This window comes from Tenrec ecaudatus, chromosome 3, assembly GCF_050624435.1.
Source record: "Tenrec ecaudatus isolate mTenEca1 chromosome 3, mTenEca1.hap1, whole genome shotgun sequence".
Classification (NCBI taxonomy): Eukaryota; Metazoa; Chordata; class Mammalia; order Afrosoricida; family Tenrecidae; genus Tenrec; species Tenrec ecaudatus.
The window spans coordinates 100,824,749-100,842,460 of NC_134532.1; the positions used below are offsets into that span (position 1 = coordinate 100,824,749).

At 40.6% G+C, this 17,712-nt stretch overlaps 1 protein-coding gene across 3 annotated transcripts in view; it reads right to left on the reverse strand.

Moving 5' to 3' along the window:
• SYNPO2 (synaptopodin 2) overlaps window positions 1-17,712 on the reverse strand; it is a 250,065-nt gene that overhangs the window by 141,771 nt on the left and 90,582 nt on the right. The gene's annotated exons all lie outside the window — the stretch shown is intronic.

Sequence of the window (17,712 nt, forward strand, 5' to 3'; positions counted from 1 at the left end):
GAGGCAAAAACAGTGCCAACCACTTAAGAACACTAAGGGTAAATTGAAAAGTGCCTTGAAAAAAGAAAAGTTAAAACTGAAAAAAATCAAGTGTCAAGGAATTTCTGAGGCTAGAAAACGATGGGTACCTTGCCAGAAATCTAAAGTTCAACAAGGAGCTCTTTTATGTAACTGGCGGATTAGCTCATCCCTGCATCGTGTTCTCTACATAAGTGAAGGAGTATTTTGGCAAGAAAAGTGGCAGCCAATTCTTGGCTTTTCCCATCAGGGTTTTCAGTGACCTTCTGATTTTGTGATCTGAGCAAGTCCTTGTCCCATGGGGAGGCCCTCTTTCTCCATCATGCATTTCCAGCACCCGCCCCATCAGTTGTGACACAGTGGTGGTTTTGGGTCGCAGCAGTGCTGGGCGTTATGCAACCAGGATTTCAAACACTTGCAGGTTCACCGTGATGGACAGGTCTCTGCAGTGTTTCATTCTAGACCAGTTTCCTGGCGATCCACTTCCAAAATGTGCCCACTGAAAACTCTATGGATCACAACAGAGGCTTTTCCAGCAGAGTGCTAAAAGATGAACCCCCTTGGTTGGACAGCCCTCCAATTATACAGCGATTGCAACAATGGACTCAAGTGTAATCATCATCACACAGCTGCTGTAGCACCGGGCAGTATCTGGTTGTTGTAGATAGCGCTGTCACGCAAGGGAGCTGACTTAACAGCAACTAACAATGCCCCTACCATATATTTAGTTTATCACATGAACAGAACATTCAATACTATTTTTGATACTTTCACACTTACAGATTAGGAAAAAGGGATCCAGAGGGGTTGAATGACTTGACAAAACACAATTCTGGTAATTTGGGAAGCTAGGATTTGCACCCAGATCTGCTTCTTAAGTACATGTTCTCATACGCGGTCGCGTAAACTGAAGGCATGAGACACGTGAAAGTAGTTCATGCTTGTAGGCTGGGAAGTGTTCACAGAGGTTAACCACTCCTCTTCCTTATCTCTTTTAAATAAGTGGCACCCACAAGTTCCTGCCAGAGAAGAACCCATTGAACCATCCCTAAAAGGAGCCCACTGTGTTTGTAGGGAATAGGTTTTCCAAATATATCATGGGGTACTCCCCGCCAAAAAAGGCCGATGCTCTTTTTTTTTTTTTTTTTAATGTGAAGGGCATAGTCAATTTGGAGTTAGTTCCACCAAGTCAGACTGTTAATCAAGCTTTGTAGTTAGATGTTCTGAAAAGATTGCATAGCAGTGTGCAACAAAAAAAGACCTGATTTGGTCTATCTAGATAAGACAGGTAGGATAAATAATCCAGAGGAGAAAACAATGGGGCCCATGGTTTCGGGGTAGGGGGGATATGGGAATGAGGGAGGTGGGGGAAAGGTAGTGGGTGTTAACAAACTCAGGGACAAGGGAACAACAAGTGATCCAGAACTGATGGCAAGGAGGGTATAGGATGCCTGGTAGAGCTTGATCAAAGGAAATGTACCTGAAAGGAATTAATGAAACATGAATGAAGGCAGAACATGATAGTGGGACAAAAGGAAATAGAGAAAAGAACTAGGAGGCAAATGGGCATTTATAGAGGTCTAAATACAGGCATGTACATATGTAAATATATTTATATATGATGATGGGGAAATAGATCTATGCACGTATATTTATAGGTTTAGTATTAAGGTATCAGATGGACATACTCCTTCAACGCAAGAACACTTTGTTCTATCAAGCAGTCATCTAGCTGAGAAGCAACAAAGCCCACATGGACGAAGCATGCCAGCCTGTGTGATCATGAGCTGTCTATAGGATCAGGCATCAAAGAACAAAAAAAAATCTTATCATTGTGAATGAGGGGGAGTGCTGAGTGGAGCCCCAAATCCTATCTGTAGACAACTGAACATCCCCTTACAGACGAGTCTCAGGTAGGAGATGAGCCAGTCAGGGTACATTTATAGCAACATTGAAACATACGACTTTCCTTTAGTTCTCTAATACTTTCTCCCCTCACTCCCCACTATCACGATCCCAATTCTACCTTACAAATCTGACTAGACACGAGCATGTACACTGAAACAGATAAGAGCTGGAAACATAGGGAATCCAGGACAGATAAACCCCTCAGGATATGATGTAGTGATATGAGAGTAGTGATACCAGAAGGGGAAGGGACAGGTGGGGTAGAAAGGGGGAACTGATCACAAGGATCTACATATAACCCCTTCCCTGGGGGACGACAACAGAAAAGTGGCTGAAGGGAGACGTCAGACAGTGTAAGACATGAAAATAAAATAATTATTTATAAATTATCAAGGGCTTGGGAGGAAGGGAGGGTAGGCAGGAAGTGGGAAAATTGAGGAGCTGATACCAAGGGCACAAGTAGAAAGAAAATTTTTGAGAATGACGATAGCAACAATGGTACAAATGTGCTTGACACAATGGGTGGATATATGGATTGTGATAAGAGTTGTACAAGCCCCAATAAAATGATTTGTTAAAAAGATGATGGCAACATATGTAAAAATGTGCTCGATACAATTTATTTGTGGATTATTATAAGAGATGTAAGAGCCCCCAATAAAATGATTTTTTTTAAAGGGCCTTATTGATGGCAGCTGGAGGACTTGTTTTACCACCACGACAATGCACCTGCACACACAGCCATCTCCGTGTGCCAGTTTGGGAGAAAAAACAGCATGCCTCTCTCACCCCACACACCTGACTCACCTGACCTCACTCTGCTCACTCTGTGCAACTTCTTTTTGTTTCTGTTAATGAAGAGAGACATGAAAGGTCAGCAATTTGGCAGCGTATAAGAGATGAAGAAGAAAATGAGGGAAGTGTTGTCAGCCATCCAAACAGATGAGTTTGAAAAAGGTTTCCAAGAATGGAATCACAGAGTTGACAACTGTACTAACTCTAACGGAGAGTACTTTGAAGGTAATAAGGTTGTTTTATAAAAAATATTAAATACATAGCTTTGAAAAAAACATATTCCATTTTGGTACCCCCTCATAGACCACATATGTATTCTTGTTTTGGGTTTTAAAAAATCAATTAATTGTGGGCTCTTACAGCTTTTATGACATTCCATACATCAATTGTATCATTTTCTAAATATTTACTTTCTATTTGAGCCCTTGGTATCAGCTCCTCTTTTTACCTTCCCTGCCTCCCTCCTACCCTGTGACACCTTGATAAATTGTAAACTATTAGTTTTCATATCTTACACCGACCACTGTCTCCCTTCATCCACGTTTCTGTTGTTCATCCCATGGTGGATGGGCAGGGGGGATTATGCATCAATCATTGTGATCTGTTCCCCCTTCCTCCCCTCTTACCCCCACCTTCCTCTTATCCTCCTGATATCAATACTCCCATTTCTGTTCCTGAGGGGTTTATCTGACCTGTATTCTGTGTGTCAAGAGCTGTTATCTGTACCAGTGTACATGCTCCAGTCTAGCCAGAACTGAAAGGCAGGACTGGGGTCGTGATACTGGGGTCTGTGTGGGGGTGGGGTGGGATGGGGGGGGGGTGAGGAAGCCTCAAGGAACCAGAGGAATATTTTCTGTCTCATTGGCGCTATACAGCACCCTGGTTGACTCATCCTTCTTCGTGAACCTTCTGATAGGGGATGTCCTATTGTCTACAGATGAGTTTGGGATCTCTGTTCCGATCCCCCACATTCTCAACAATATGTTTTTGGTTTTGGTTTTGGGTCTTCTGATGCCTGTTGCCTGATTCCGTCGACACCTCATGATTGTAGACCACACGTGTACTCTTTTCAAAATTCTGTTTCACATATACATTATGTGGATGAGATATGAAGTTTAGCAGGACAGTTTTGAGATCTCCTATGTAAGTGCATAGACGTCTCAACTTTTTGCCTCACATTTGTTCTCCATGTATCTAAAGAATTCAAGCCTAGGTTGTCAAGTGCGAGGGTTTAGAAACCATTTACATCACGGTAACACTGGCCTCCATTGCCTAGACCAAGCTTCCCTCACGCCAGAGCTGTGCTGAGAAGACACTGAGTGCTCAGTAATCACTGTAATTCAATGTACCTGGTAAGAATTGATTCACCCAGGAGAGAATAATTATGTTTTTGATAAAACAACAATAATTACAGGTAAAGACAATTAAGTTGTGATTACTTACAATCACACTTTGTAAATTGAGTATGCAAATTAAATTAATTTTTCTATGTTCCTGTTATTTACATACTTGCATTTTGTTTTGTTGAATGGTTTATAACAATTTACTTGTTGACCTTTCCCCTTTCTTGGCTTTCATGAAGTGGATATTCTCTGGGTTCTCCTTGCTTTTACAGTTGTGCTTTTTCAATTTCCTTAATCAAGTCTCGCAACCACTAACCATTGCTATGTGGACCTTATCTAAGGTTATATTAATCTTCACATCTCTCTTCTGAAGAGAAATTTTCAATGGAGAACTCAAGAAGACAAAGTAAGTAGTCCAAAAACCTGGTGGTAAAATTCCAGAGCTGGTATATGATTAAGAACTGATGGCATTTAAGGAAGAAGTCCAAGTTGCACTCAAGGTATTTGTGGGGAACAAATTTCAAAGAATGAATGGAACACCCGTGGAAATGTTTCAGCAACCTGATGCATCTTTGAAAGCACTCGCTAATCTATGCCCCAAACTTTGGAAGACAGCTATCTGGCCAACGACCCGGAAGAAGATCTCTATATTTGTGGCCACTCCTAAGAAATGTGACTCAACAGAATGCTAGATTATCAAATAATATCTTATACAAGTAAAATGTTGCTGAAGATAGTTCAACAAAAAGTTGCAGGAGTACATCAACAGATGTTCTAGCCAGATAGAGAAGAGGATGTAGAACGGGATTTCATTGATGGAATCAGGTGATCTTGATTGAAAGAAGAGAACACCAGAAAAATGTTCGATTGTGTTTTCTTGACTATTTAAAAACCTTAGGATCACAATACACTGTGTACTATTGGGGAAGATGAAAATTCCAGAACAACTTGCTGTGCTCAATGCAGAACTTGTACATAGATCAAGAGGGAGAAGTCCCAACAAAACAAGATAATATCAAACGGTTAAAAACCAGGAAAGATGTGTGTATTTTTCACCATACTTATTAAACCTGTATGAGGAGCAGATCATCAAAAAAAGTAGAAATTTGAAGAAGTCAGCATCAATATTGGACAAAGGGTCATGAACAACCTGATGTGTGCTGGTGATGCAACCTTGCTTGGAAAGCTAAGAGGACTTAAGGCATTTTCTGATCCAGATTAAAGATGACAGTCTTCATTATGGATTATACTTCAACGTAAAGAAAGCAAAAAACATCACAACTAGACCAATAGGCAGCATCGCGATAAACAAAGGAAAGACTGATGTTGTCAAGAATTTCATTTTACTTGGATCCAAAATCAACCCTCACAGAAGCAGCAGTTGAGAAATCAAATGACATTGCACTGAGGAAACTTGCTGCAAAAGACCTCTTTTGTTTGGTTTGGTTTTTAAAACAGTTTTAATGGCATATAATTCACAAATCATGCAAATTCATAGTTTAATTATATTAAGGAGAGCTGTACAATCATCACCACGGTCAGCTTTGGGACATTTTCTTTGCTCTTGAACGCATTTAAAGTTTGAAGAACAAAGATGTCACTCTGTGCACTAAGTGTGTGCCTGATCTGTGCCAGGGTAATTTTAATTTTAATATGCATGTGAAATCTGAACCATACATGACAAAGAGTGGAGAAGACTTGCTGCCTTTGAGTTACGGAGTTGTTAAAGACCATTGAAGACACCGAGAACTCTCGAAAAACGAACAATTCTGCCTTGGAAGAACTACAGCTGGAATGCTTCTCATGTGCCTCAGACATGTTATCGGGAGGGATCAGACCCTGGACAAAACATCATACTTGGCCAAGTAGAGAGGTAGCCAAAAAGAGGAAGACGCTCAACAAGAAAAAGCAACATGGTGGTTTTAACAAAAGGCTCAAGCATGGGAATGATTGTGGAGATTGTGCAGGATTGGCAGTGTTTCATCCTGTTGTACATAGGGTAGTTATTTTTCAGAATCAACTTGATCACATCTGACATAAGTCTCTCTTCCAAATTAGTCCTCGGGAGACTCTTGCTAAATGTGTGTCTTCCAACTCAACCTTTCTCGTTTCTAGTTTATGTCTGCTTTTCATTTTGATGACATCCAACTCTGTGCAAGCCCCAAACTTATGAAATAATCTTAGATGCTTCTGATAGGTTTGTATAATTTCATATAATAATTTCTTCTTATTGTTTTAGTAACATTTCCATATTTAACCCTTTGATAGCTTTTTTATTGTTGTTGCTAATTCCAGCTCCTCACTTGATAAAATACACAAACTTTGCAGGGAAGCCCTCTACTTCTCTTTTCCCTCTATTCAACCTCCAAATGGCTGCCAGATTATCGCTGTTAGATGCTGTCAAGTCAATTCCAAGATCCCGTACACAATGAAGGACAACAATGCCGAGCCTGTGCCAGCCTCAGAGCCATGGTTTGTTAGGCCAGGATGGCAATCTATCACATTGGGGATTTTCTTCTGTTTCGCTGATCTTCTACTTTATCAAACACAATGTATTTCCCCAGGAGTAGTCTCGCCTGATATCATGCCCAAAATGGGTGAGAATGCCATCTTCGCTTCTAAGAAGTATTCTGGCTGTACTTCTTGCAAGACAGATTTGTTCGTTCTTCTGGAAGTTTGTCGTATGTTCAATATTCTTTGCCAACACCATAATTCAAATGCGTCATTGCCACAATTTATATCCTCCAAACACCTTTTCCACTTTATCTCTTCTGTTCTTACTCTCTTACAGGCAGCTCTGCCTGATTTACAAAATAGAGTCCAAATTCTCAGCCTGTAGCATATCCTTGAAAAATTTGGATTTAAGCAACCTTTCTTTCTAAAAATATCTTCTACTTCCTTTCTACTTGAATCTTTTGCTCTGGGCAAATTAATCTTCCCGCTGATTCTCTATAATATATTTTATCTACTTTCATTTTGAACTAATGTGTAAACCCTTTCTGCTACCAAGAATGCCTTCTATCCTCTGCTTTTCTACGGAGCTGAGGGCCCTCTGGGCACAAATGACACGATCTTGTGAGGCATTTCATATCATTGAGCTCAGTTAACATTGACCTTCCAATGTGTAAATATTTAGACTCGGTATTATACTTCCTCCAAAAACAGAAGTCATTTGACATGAAACTAGAAGGCATGAACTCTGGAGCCAGTCAAGGTTCAAATCATGGCTTCCCACTGACCCCCTGTGTGATCTCAGGCAATGTACTTTACGACGCCTCCATGTCCACACTTAAATGGAGGAAGGGACAGTGTTCTGTGTCAGCTATTCCTATTTACATATTCCCCATGTATAGCAGCATATACCATATATATAAAGAGGATCCAACTATATATGCAGGTCTATGGATAGAAGGGCAAATGTAAAGGTTAAATACAGGGAGAATTCAGGCTCTAATGATTTTGATCTAGATAACTCTGATCAACTTCCCATACATATGTACACAAAAACCATTGGAATAATCCTGGTACTTGTTTTGAGGACATTAATTTATATCCGCAGAAGGATATTTGATAAGTTGCCAGGTCCTTTTGGGAAGGGAACATTCGTGACATTATCTATTTCAAACCTACACACATATATATGTTTTCCTTCTACTCAGGAGTCTGAGTATACCAGGTTTGTTTTACTTCAGCGTCCCTTGCGTCTCTCTCTACCTGTGGGCATGTTCTTTAGAGAGCAGAGACGTGGGGGACACACTTACTTTCAGACAAGGCTTGGACTAGAATCGAAATGCCCATTTCGAGCTGAATATCCTTTCACAATTAAAACACACATTCCTTAGTTAGCAGGAAAGAGTCTAAATAAAAGGTGCTTTGTTTCACAAATTGTTTTCCGTTTGGAAACAGATTCTAGGACTTCCTCTATGAATAATCTTTCTTGAGTTAAAAAAAAGGTATGTGTGGAATAAAACCACTGTTAAATAATGAAGACATTTAAAGTATATCTGTAGCAAATTTTAAGTTTTTATTTTGTTTTTTCAAGCCTTTATGTTTCAAAAGTATGTATGGACCAATGATATGGGAATCCATATATTTATATCATTTTTTAAAAATGGAAATGAAAATGCGGTTTAATAATCCAGTAAGCGTTTTGGGAGAAGAGTCTAAGTAACTGGTAACCCCCAGAGGGGACTGGGGTGCTCTGAGGGGAGCGCAGCACAGTGCGGACTGAACATGGGCTGTGTGTCTGCAGCGAAGGCACGGAGAAGGATCAGAGCAGGCAGAGTGGCCTTCCCAAGAGCTCTGCTTTGCCTTGCTGCATCGAGTTTCATTCCCCACTAGACCCAGAGAGATGTGAGCATGTGGGAGAAGTCCCTAAAAAAGGTCTAGGTAAGATGCACTAACACTGATCACTCACAGAGCTCATCAAGATCCAATTTCCTGTTGACTTATGATTTGCATACGGATGACTCTTGGTCTTGGCGGCCATATTAATTCTCAGAGGTGATAATAACACCCCAAACACCAAACTCCCTGCCACCGAGGCAATTCTGATTCACGGAAACCGATAAGAAGGGGTAGAATTGCTCCTGAGGGTTTTGAGATTCTAAGCCTTTCTTTTTTTATTAAAGTATATCGTTTTATTGACAATAGAGTTCATATATCATATACTTCTATAGTTCAGTCATATTAATAAGAGGTGCATAATCATTCCTACGTCATGTCCAGAAACACATTAGCTTGCTTTCTCCCTCCAATTTCCCCAACCCCATGCCTCCAATAAGCCCCTAATCCAGTTAATGTCTCTCTAGCTTCACCCATCCCAGTCTCCATATACTGGAAAACATACACATACAAAAAGACCAACAATATAACAAAGTAAATGAGAGGGGAAAAGCCAATCAAGAAAATGCAGGATATATTAAAAGCTAGAACATATTTAAACTGGGTCAAAGGGAGGTTAAGTGATCTGGGATCACGTTTTACCTTAATTAAATCTTCCATGATTGTGTCTATGATATTCTCTGTGTCATAACAAAGCTACTTCTATCCCTCAACTAAGGTCAGAGGTGATTCTTCACAGGCTTCATCCATGCAGGACTGTGCAAATGGGTTTGTGGTTCTTACTGTCATCCATTGCTGTCTACAAACCGGGGGTTCACAATTTAGCTGGGATTCCATTCCCTCCTGTGGATTTGGGGACTGTTAACCTTCATGTGAGTAGAAATCCTTATCTTTCTCCCAAGGAGTGACTGCTGGTTTTGAATTACTGACCTTGCAACCCACTACGCCATCAGGGCTGCCTGGGGCTCTTATATGATAGTGGTTTTACAGTTACACATGCAAGTTAAGAAAGCTCAACAACTGACATACTGTATGGAAGAACGTATTAAAGGCCTCCTAGTGCCGATAGTTATGAACAGTGTTTTAATTATCAAAAGGGAAGACTGCTTTGGGAGATAAGTTGAATCCTGTAATCTCTCCTTTTCTTGCCTGAAGATGATCATAACTTCATTACTCATTTATGAAAACTCTGAGTCTCTTTTCCTTAATTAATTCATTCAAATGGAAAATGATAGTTAATTTGCTCCAAGTCCTAGATTAGGCAATGAGAGGGCCAGCTGGTGCTTGCTCAGGGCTTAGAATCCATCAAAAAAAATTTTTTTAAAGAATATACCAGTTTGATGAAGCCCACGAAAAGACAAGTGCAAGGTGTCACAGAAGCATAAAGAGCAATATAAAAACAGGGACATACCCATGAAAGACATTAAATAACAAACTACACCAGAAAAGTGGTTCCATTTTTTTCTGAATTCACCACATAGTTTTAAAAGAATCAGCCAAATAACTGAAAACAAATACTATGTTTAGATTGATGTGAAAGGTAAAACAGAATTGTCTTCTGACCACTTTTGTCATTGATAGTAAGGGAGCTGTGGTTGTGAGGTGCCATCAAACCTGTTCTGACTGACAGCAACCTGATGTACAGCAGAAGGAAAGACCCCCAGTCTCTGTACAAGTTTCAGGTAAGCACAGTTGTGGTTTTCGGAATTCTCATTCTTCCTAGTGTTATCTAGAGTGTGTGATGACCCATGCATTTGAATGTCACTGTATAATCAATTAAACACAAGTAAACACATTTCTGGTGTTCTTCCAGTCAATGTTCCTAAGATACCAGCAATGATAGATAACCTCATTCCATAGCCACTTCCGGATCTTTCTGGCAGTTCTCTGTCCAGGTACTGCTACAGCAGTTTTTTAGTTATCTGCAGCAAAATCTTCCTTGCGTGTAATCTTAATGCCACTTCTCTGTAACTTAGCATCTTGTTGGCCAGGTGGCTGCCTTCCAATGCTCTTGGCATAGATGAATGAGCACTCCAGTGCTGCACTGACTTGTTGAAACATTTCTACTGGTAGTCCGTCAATTCCTGGAACCTGCTTTTTCAGAACCTGGTTTTTCAGTCAATGCCCTAGTGGTGTAGTGGTTACACGTCGGGCTGCAAACCAGAAGGCCAGCAGTTTGCAACCACCAGTGGCTCTGTGGGAGACAGATGGGGCTTTCTACTCCCATAACCAGTTACAGTCTCAGACCCTTACAAGGGCTTCTACCCTGTCCTGTAGGGTCATTGTGAGTCAGCATCGACTTGATTGCAGTGAGTTTGGTTTGGTTTGAAATTCAGTAGCATTAGTCCTTAATAATATGCTACTGCCTGAAGTTTGAATGTTGATCATTTTGTTTTGTTTTGTACAGTGACTCTCTATGTATTCTTTCCATCTTATTTTGAGTCTCCCTGTACCATTCAATATTTTGTTCATGGAATCCTTCTATACTGCACGGGAGGCTTGGATTCTTTCTTCAGTTTTTCACCTTCTATGTTCTTCCCTTTTGGCTTTCAGATCTTTGTACGTTTCATTATAATGCCATAATTTGTCTTTCCTACCTACCTTTTGAGATCTGTTCGGCTCTTTTGCTTCATTCCTTCCATTTCATTTAGCTTTTCAGCATTTTCGAGAACATTTCAGAGTCCTTCTCACGTATCTTTTGGTCTCTCTTGTCACTTTAACGTGCTTTTGCTTTCTTCACATATGTTGGTGTTGATGTCATCCCACGACTCATCTGGTCTTTGATCGTTAGTGTTAACTGCATCTAATCTATTCTTGGAATGTTCTTAAATCTACTTAGGATATACTCAAGACCATATTTTGGCTCTGGTGTACTTGTTTCCATTTTCATCAGCTTCGACTTGAACTTACATATGAATAATTGATATTCTGTTCCACTGTTAGCCCGAAGCTTTGATCTGATTGATGATGTTGAGATTCTCCATAGCACTTCTCCACAGATGTAGTTGATTTGTTTTCAGTGTATTCAATCTGGCAAGAACCATGTGTAATGTCATCAGTTATGTTTTTTGACAAAAAAGATATTTGCAGAAAGTCACTGATCATGCAAAATTCTTTCTCTAGCATTCCAGTGACATTTCTATCACCAAAGTCCTATTTCCCACGTACCTTCACTAATTCTTTCTTTCTAACTTTCACAATCTAATCACTGATAATTTTTAGTGCATCTTTATTTGAATAATAGTCTTACTAACTGGTCTTCCTTGTAGGTATACGGATTGTAACAGCATTATACTCTAGAGTTGATCTTGGAATCTTCTTCTTGACAATTAGTATGATACCATTCCTCTTGAATATTTGGTTCCAGGCATAGTAACCAATCAGACTGTCTCATTCAAAGGGGCTAAGGCCAGTCCATTTCAGCTCACTGATACCTAGACTGTTAATGGTCATGCATTCCACTTTACCTTGATGACTTCCGGTTTGCTTAGATTTGTCACTCAGGTTCTGATTTTTAATGAATGTTTGCAGTTGCTGCTTCTCATCTTGAGCCATGTGCCATCAGCACATGGTGGTCCTGAGCACTTTGCTCCACCGTGTCCCTAAGGTCCCCTCTGCTCTGAAGAGGGAACACTTCCCTCATCACATGAAGTGCCTTTCGGTGGCTTGTTTTCTGGCTCTATGTCAGCCAATGTTTCCCTATTATTTATAAGGTTTTTATATCTCTTTTGAGATATAAAAACAATTAAGCACATAAGCAAAGATCAGAAGGACCTATTACCACCGGAAAAGAAGCGCCAAGAGTAGAGTGTACCCTTTAGGCTAAGAATCCCTGGGCTGGGAAACCCCTAAAAACACTGCAGTATTGTTACCAAAACACCCGGAGATCTCCAAGCAGCGCTGATTTCACGGGTTTTGTAAGGAGAAAAGAACTTTCCCCAGAACCAACAAAGAACACCTTCCCCTGCAGTTGGCGCTTTGAGTCTATATGTCTTGCCTCCTAAACCACGAGAGAATAAATCTCTGTTTGTTAAAGTTATCTCTGTGTCATATTTTTATTTTCATTTAGAGGCACTAGATAAGTAAGACATCTACTAACAGAAAGGGTTTCCTCTAAATTTCCATCATTTACACAGAACCGACCAAGCAGATTGAGAAAAAAAGGAGGCTAAACCTCCTATGGTAATGATAAAATCATTCCTTCATCTGCTACCCCCACCAAGTCTCACAATTTACAACAGCGATTTTTTAAAACTTTATATGAGGGAAAGTAAAAAATGATTGCTTATAGAATTGTAGTTCACACACGCAAGGCTCTATTCTAAACGAAGCACGTCTCTGTGGTCAGTGGGTGGTGGCTGACACGTTCTTGCAGTAACACACGTGTCTTAGTGTCGTGCCGGCGCCTTCCAAAGAAAGGTCTCATCAACCAGTGACCACCAAGGACCTGCTCAATTTGAAACAGAGGTAGGCTCAGCGGCTGTGATGCTTGCTTGCGGCGGGGAGTCCCAAAGGTAGGATCTTTATGAGCATTCTTAAAGAGCATAGAACAACCACGGGATCTTATTATGAAGACATAAAAAGAAAAGAAAATTTCACCGACAAGAAAAAGAACAGGAAACATACACTGAGAATTTGTTTCCATTGAGACAATGAACACACTCATTTTCTGAGCTTATTAAGGAGTGACCTATGAAAATTTTCATGAGAAACTTTATCCCATCCACCCTACAACCTGGTCTTGCCCCTTCTGATTGTTTCTTGAACCCCAAACTCAAAGAATATTTGTAAAGAATCCTATTTGAATCTTTCAAAGATGCCAGCACTGCTGTTTTGACATGGTGTAAATTACCGTGCAAATTTCATCCAAGGAGAGTTAGAAAGACAGAAGCATCGCCTTAAGAAGTGTATACACCTAAATGACGGCAATAGCAAGAAACAATAGCTGATCTAAATGAGCATCTACTAGGTCCACATGAAGGAAGCACACCAGCCTGTGTGATCCAAGGATGCTAAATAACAAAATCCAAATCAGAAGGAGGGAAAGGTATTAGAGCTTAAATCATGAACATCCAATTTGCAGAAGGATATGAATGAGAGTGGCAGCCCAAAGTTATCTTGAAGGACCCTGCATAGATTTAGAGGCTCTGGTGGATCCCCTCTGACCACAGTCAAAGGACTTTCATAACCTTGCTATCAGACAGAGACTATTGTGAACTTGACTGTAGCAGATGGACTTAGATGACAATGTGATACCCATTTGATCTCCCTCTCGACATTTTGGATTTATTCTAGTTTTCAGTATTTCCTGCTTTTTTCTCAAAACAAGTTTTTCCCCCCTATAGTTTATTTTAATATGTCCCAGGTATTTTCTTAAAATTTTTTATGTTTTTTTTGTTTGTTTAGTTTGGTTTGCTTTTGTATGTTTTCCAGTATATGAAGCATAAGATGGGCAGATGTAGAGAGACAATCACTGGTATATGGCTTATTGGGGATCTGGAAGGTAGAGAGAAGGTTGGGAGACATGAGGAGCAAATAATGAATACAGGAATGAGGAGGATGTTCCAGAACCGACTGTGGTGATGCATACACAACTCTGTTTACTAGGGGAGTAGATTATATATGATAGGATATGAACTATGGGAGTATACGATATGATACACAGGTCAATAAAACTATTAGGAAAAAAGAAACAATGATTTTACATTTTGGTATTTTTGTTTAAAATGGTTTCTAAAAGTGTAGAAATGCTTTTTGACTTAGGCAACTAAATGTAATCGTATTAAGGCTTAAGTAACTCAATACTTGTTTTTCATTGGAATGAATCTCACTTAAGAGGGCCTGGTTTACTTTTCTTAGAAGAGAGGACAGTGCGACTTTCACTCATTTATTTTGGACACATGATGGAGAAGGACCAATCCATCACCAGACAAGGACATTATAGTTTTAGAGGTTCAGAAAGAGCACTGATGAAATGGGTCACATACAATAACCACAGCAATGGACTCAAACATACCAATCATCAGGAAGATGGCCGTGATCCAAACACAACTTACTGCCATTGAGTCAGTTCTGACACATAGACACTGTGTGGGACAGATTAGAACTGCGCATTTTGGGTTTCCAAGACTATCCATCTTTACGACCACAGACAGCTTCATCTTTCCCACCAGGAGCAGGTGGTGGGTTTGAATTGCTGCCCATGTGATTAACAGCCCAACAAAAAGCCCACTACACTACCAGGGTTCCTCATGAAGGTGGCATATGACTGGGAGATAATTCATTCCGCTACACATAAGAGAGCTATAAGTTGGAGCCAACTTGATGGCAACAACTAATAATAGCATTATTATTTTCAATATTATTCAAATATATTTAATTTCCACAATCTAGTTTGTGACTCTATGAAAACATGTTGCTGGAACATAATCATTGTATACAGAAAAAAGCTTATATAAAACAACAGGTGTTTTAATAAATCATCATTTCTGTGGTTGTCATAATCTAAAGTTCCTTAATTACAGAGTGAAGAAATGACCATTTTCAGAGTAACTTTTAAAAAAATCATTTGAGAATAAGATATGGAAGTTTATCATCATGATTTATTTTAATAGATGTTATGATTTTAAAATTTGATTTGATGAACCTCTTATGGGTTAATCTATATCCTCCAAAAGTATGTGTTGTAAATCCTAACCTCTATGATAAAATTAAAATTTCATTTGGAAGTGAGTTGTCTTTGTCTTGTTTAAATGAAGCAGGATTAGTGTAGGGTGTATCTCAAGTCAACCTCATTTTAAATTGGATATCCACTCATCGTGACCCTGTAGGACAGGGTAGAACTGTCTCTGTGAGTTTTCAAGACTGTAACTCTTGACAGGAGGAGAAAGCCCATCTTTCTCCCAAGGAGCAACTGATGATTTAGAACTGCCCACCTTGCTGATTGCTCCCAACACATAACCACCGCGGCACCAGGGCTCCCTTTAGAACTTTGATCTACAGAAGAAATTAAACAAGCAGGTGATGAAGACAGGGGGGAAGAGAGATGCCAAGCTACATGAAGATGACCCAAGAGCAGAGGCTTAAAAGATTCAAGGACCTTCCTTCAAAGCAAGGCCTTCTCCTCGAACCAACCTATGAATTCAGATTTCTGCCTCCTAAAGTGGGAAAGAATCGACCTCTGTCAGTTAAAGTCACCCACTCGTAGTACGTTGGCGCAGCAGCGCTCTAAAACGAAGCCTCCATCCCATGGCGATTGAGAAGGCAGACGATTTAAAAGCACCTGGTTGCCTTGCAGCCTCCAATAGGATTTTCTGGTTAGCCTAAAAAAGACAGTAGCTCTTTTCACTGGAGAAGAGAGTTGAATCCTGAATCCAGCAGGACTACTTTTAATCATGGCAGAGATTATAAAGAAAAAATATATATATATATAGGATGGTGAAGATTAGTCAGATAGCATACGAGGTAACTTGAAAAAGTAGAACAATTGAATGAAAAGATAACGGAATTTTCGTGGACTTTTTGAAGCCCCAGCTCAGTGGTCTACTCTTAATAGAACTTGACACTGCGATTTCCCCCGACAATAGCTGCAAGAGCATTCAACTCCATTGACATAGTGTACTGGAAGGATTAGCAAAAGGAACAGTGATCCCCTAGGGCTTCTCAAGGCTTGGGCTACCACTTTCCAAGAAGCCTTTTTAGATGGTTTTTCCTCATCACCCCAAGCCCACAATAAAACCAAGCAAGACTCCATTGTTGTCTAGTCCATCCTGACTCAGGGTCACCCCAGAGGTCAGAGAACAGCTGCCCTAGGATTTGCTAGGGTGTAAATCTTGTCAAAAGTAAAGTGGCCTTTCTCCCACTAGGAGCAATTAATTAATGGGTTCAAATCAGCCAAATGCCTAACCCCTGAGGCACTAAGGCTCTTAATTGTCCCAGTGCCTGTGGAATGACGATGCCATATCTATTCTGTGTATCTGTTTGTATACTGTGGTCCTTCAGACGCCCATAAGCCATGATAAATAGTGATGATGTTCTTCCCTCTCCTGCCCAGGAACCTATTTTCATCTGCGTAGGAACAATATTACCCCCCATTGAGCATTGAGACTATCTGATTTGGTTTCACTCGTTCTCAATCCTGGCTGTGCATTAGAATTCGCTGGGAAGCTGTCCAATACCACGGTCCCACTCACGAGATGGATATGGCATTGGTCTGGAGTGGAACCCAGGGTTTGATATTTTAAAACTCCCCCGTGGGTTTGATCACTACATTGATCATTCAGAAGTGAGTCACTGTACGTGCAAACTCAGTGCTCTAAATCTGGGAAAACTAACTAAATAACACGGCATGGTGCAGTTGTCAAAACTCACACTGTGCCACTGATGTGATGCTGACTCACAGTGACTCAACAGGACAGGGTAGAGCTGCCCCTGAGGGTTTCTGAGTCTGCACCTCTTTACAGAAGTGGGTGTAATTTACCTTAATTGTAGGTGGTAATTATAAATTGATAAGCACCGATTTATTCACACTATAATAACACTGATTCCATTATTTTTTCATTTCATTCTCTACAAACATTTTGAACCCACTCCCCACCCCCTAACCACCCAGTAATGACAGGAGTCCTGGAGGGGTAGTAGTCACGAGGTGAGCTGTGATCTTCAAGGTCAGGAGTTTGAAACCACCAGCCACTCCACTGGAGAAAGACGGGGTCTCAGAAACCCGCAGGGGCAGTTCAACCCTGTCCTCTAGAATGTTGATGGGTGTGTGTGTGTGTGTGTGTGTGTGTGTGTGTGTGAGAGAGAGAGAGAGAGAGAGAGAGAGAGAGAGAGAGAGAGAGAGAGAGAGAGAGAGAGAGAGATCCTATGGACTCCTCTGGCTTAGGGGTTACATGTTGGACTGCTAGCTGCAAGGGCAGCCCGTTTGAAACCACCAGCCACTCGGTAGGAGAAATATGGGCTTTCTCTATTTTTGGGACATGTTGTCAGGAAAGACCATGCCTGACAAAGTAGAGGGGCAGGACAAAGCAGAAGGTCTTCCACTAAATGGATTGATACAGTGGTTGAAGGATTGGGTCAAAAATCAGAACAATTGCAAGGAAGGCAGAGGACCAGGCAGTGTTTCACTCAGTTGCACATCAATCACATCTGGAACGGATGCCAGGACACTTGCAACCACCAAGATGGCAACCCAGATTCTTGGAAACCCACGGGGCAGATCTACCCTGTCCTATAGGGTCGCCATGGGTCAGAATCACACGATGGCACTGAGTCTGATGCTGTCGTGGTTACATGTAGAGTTTCT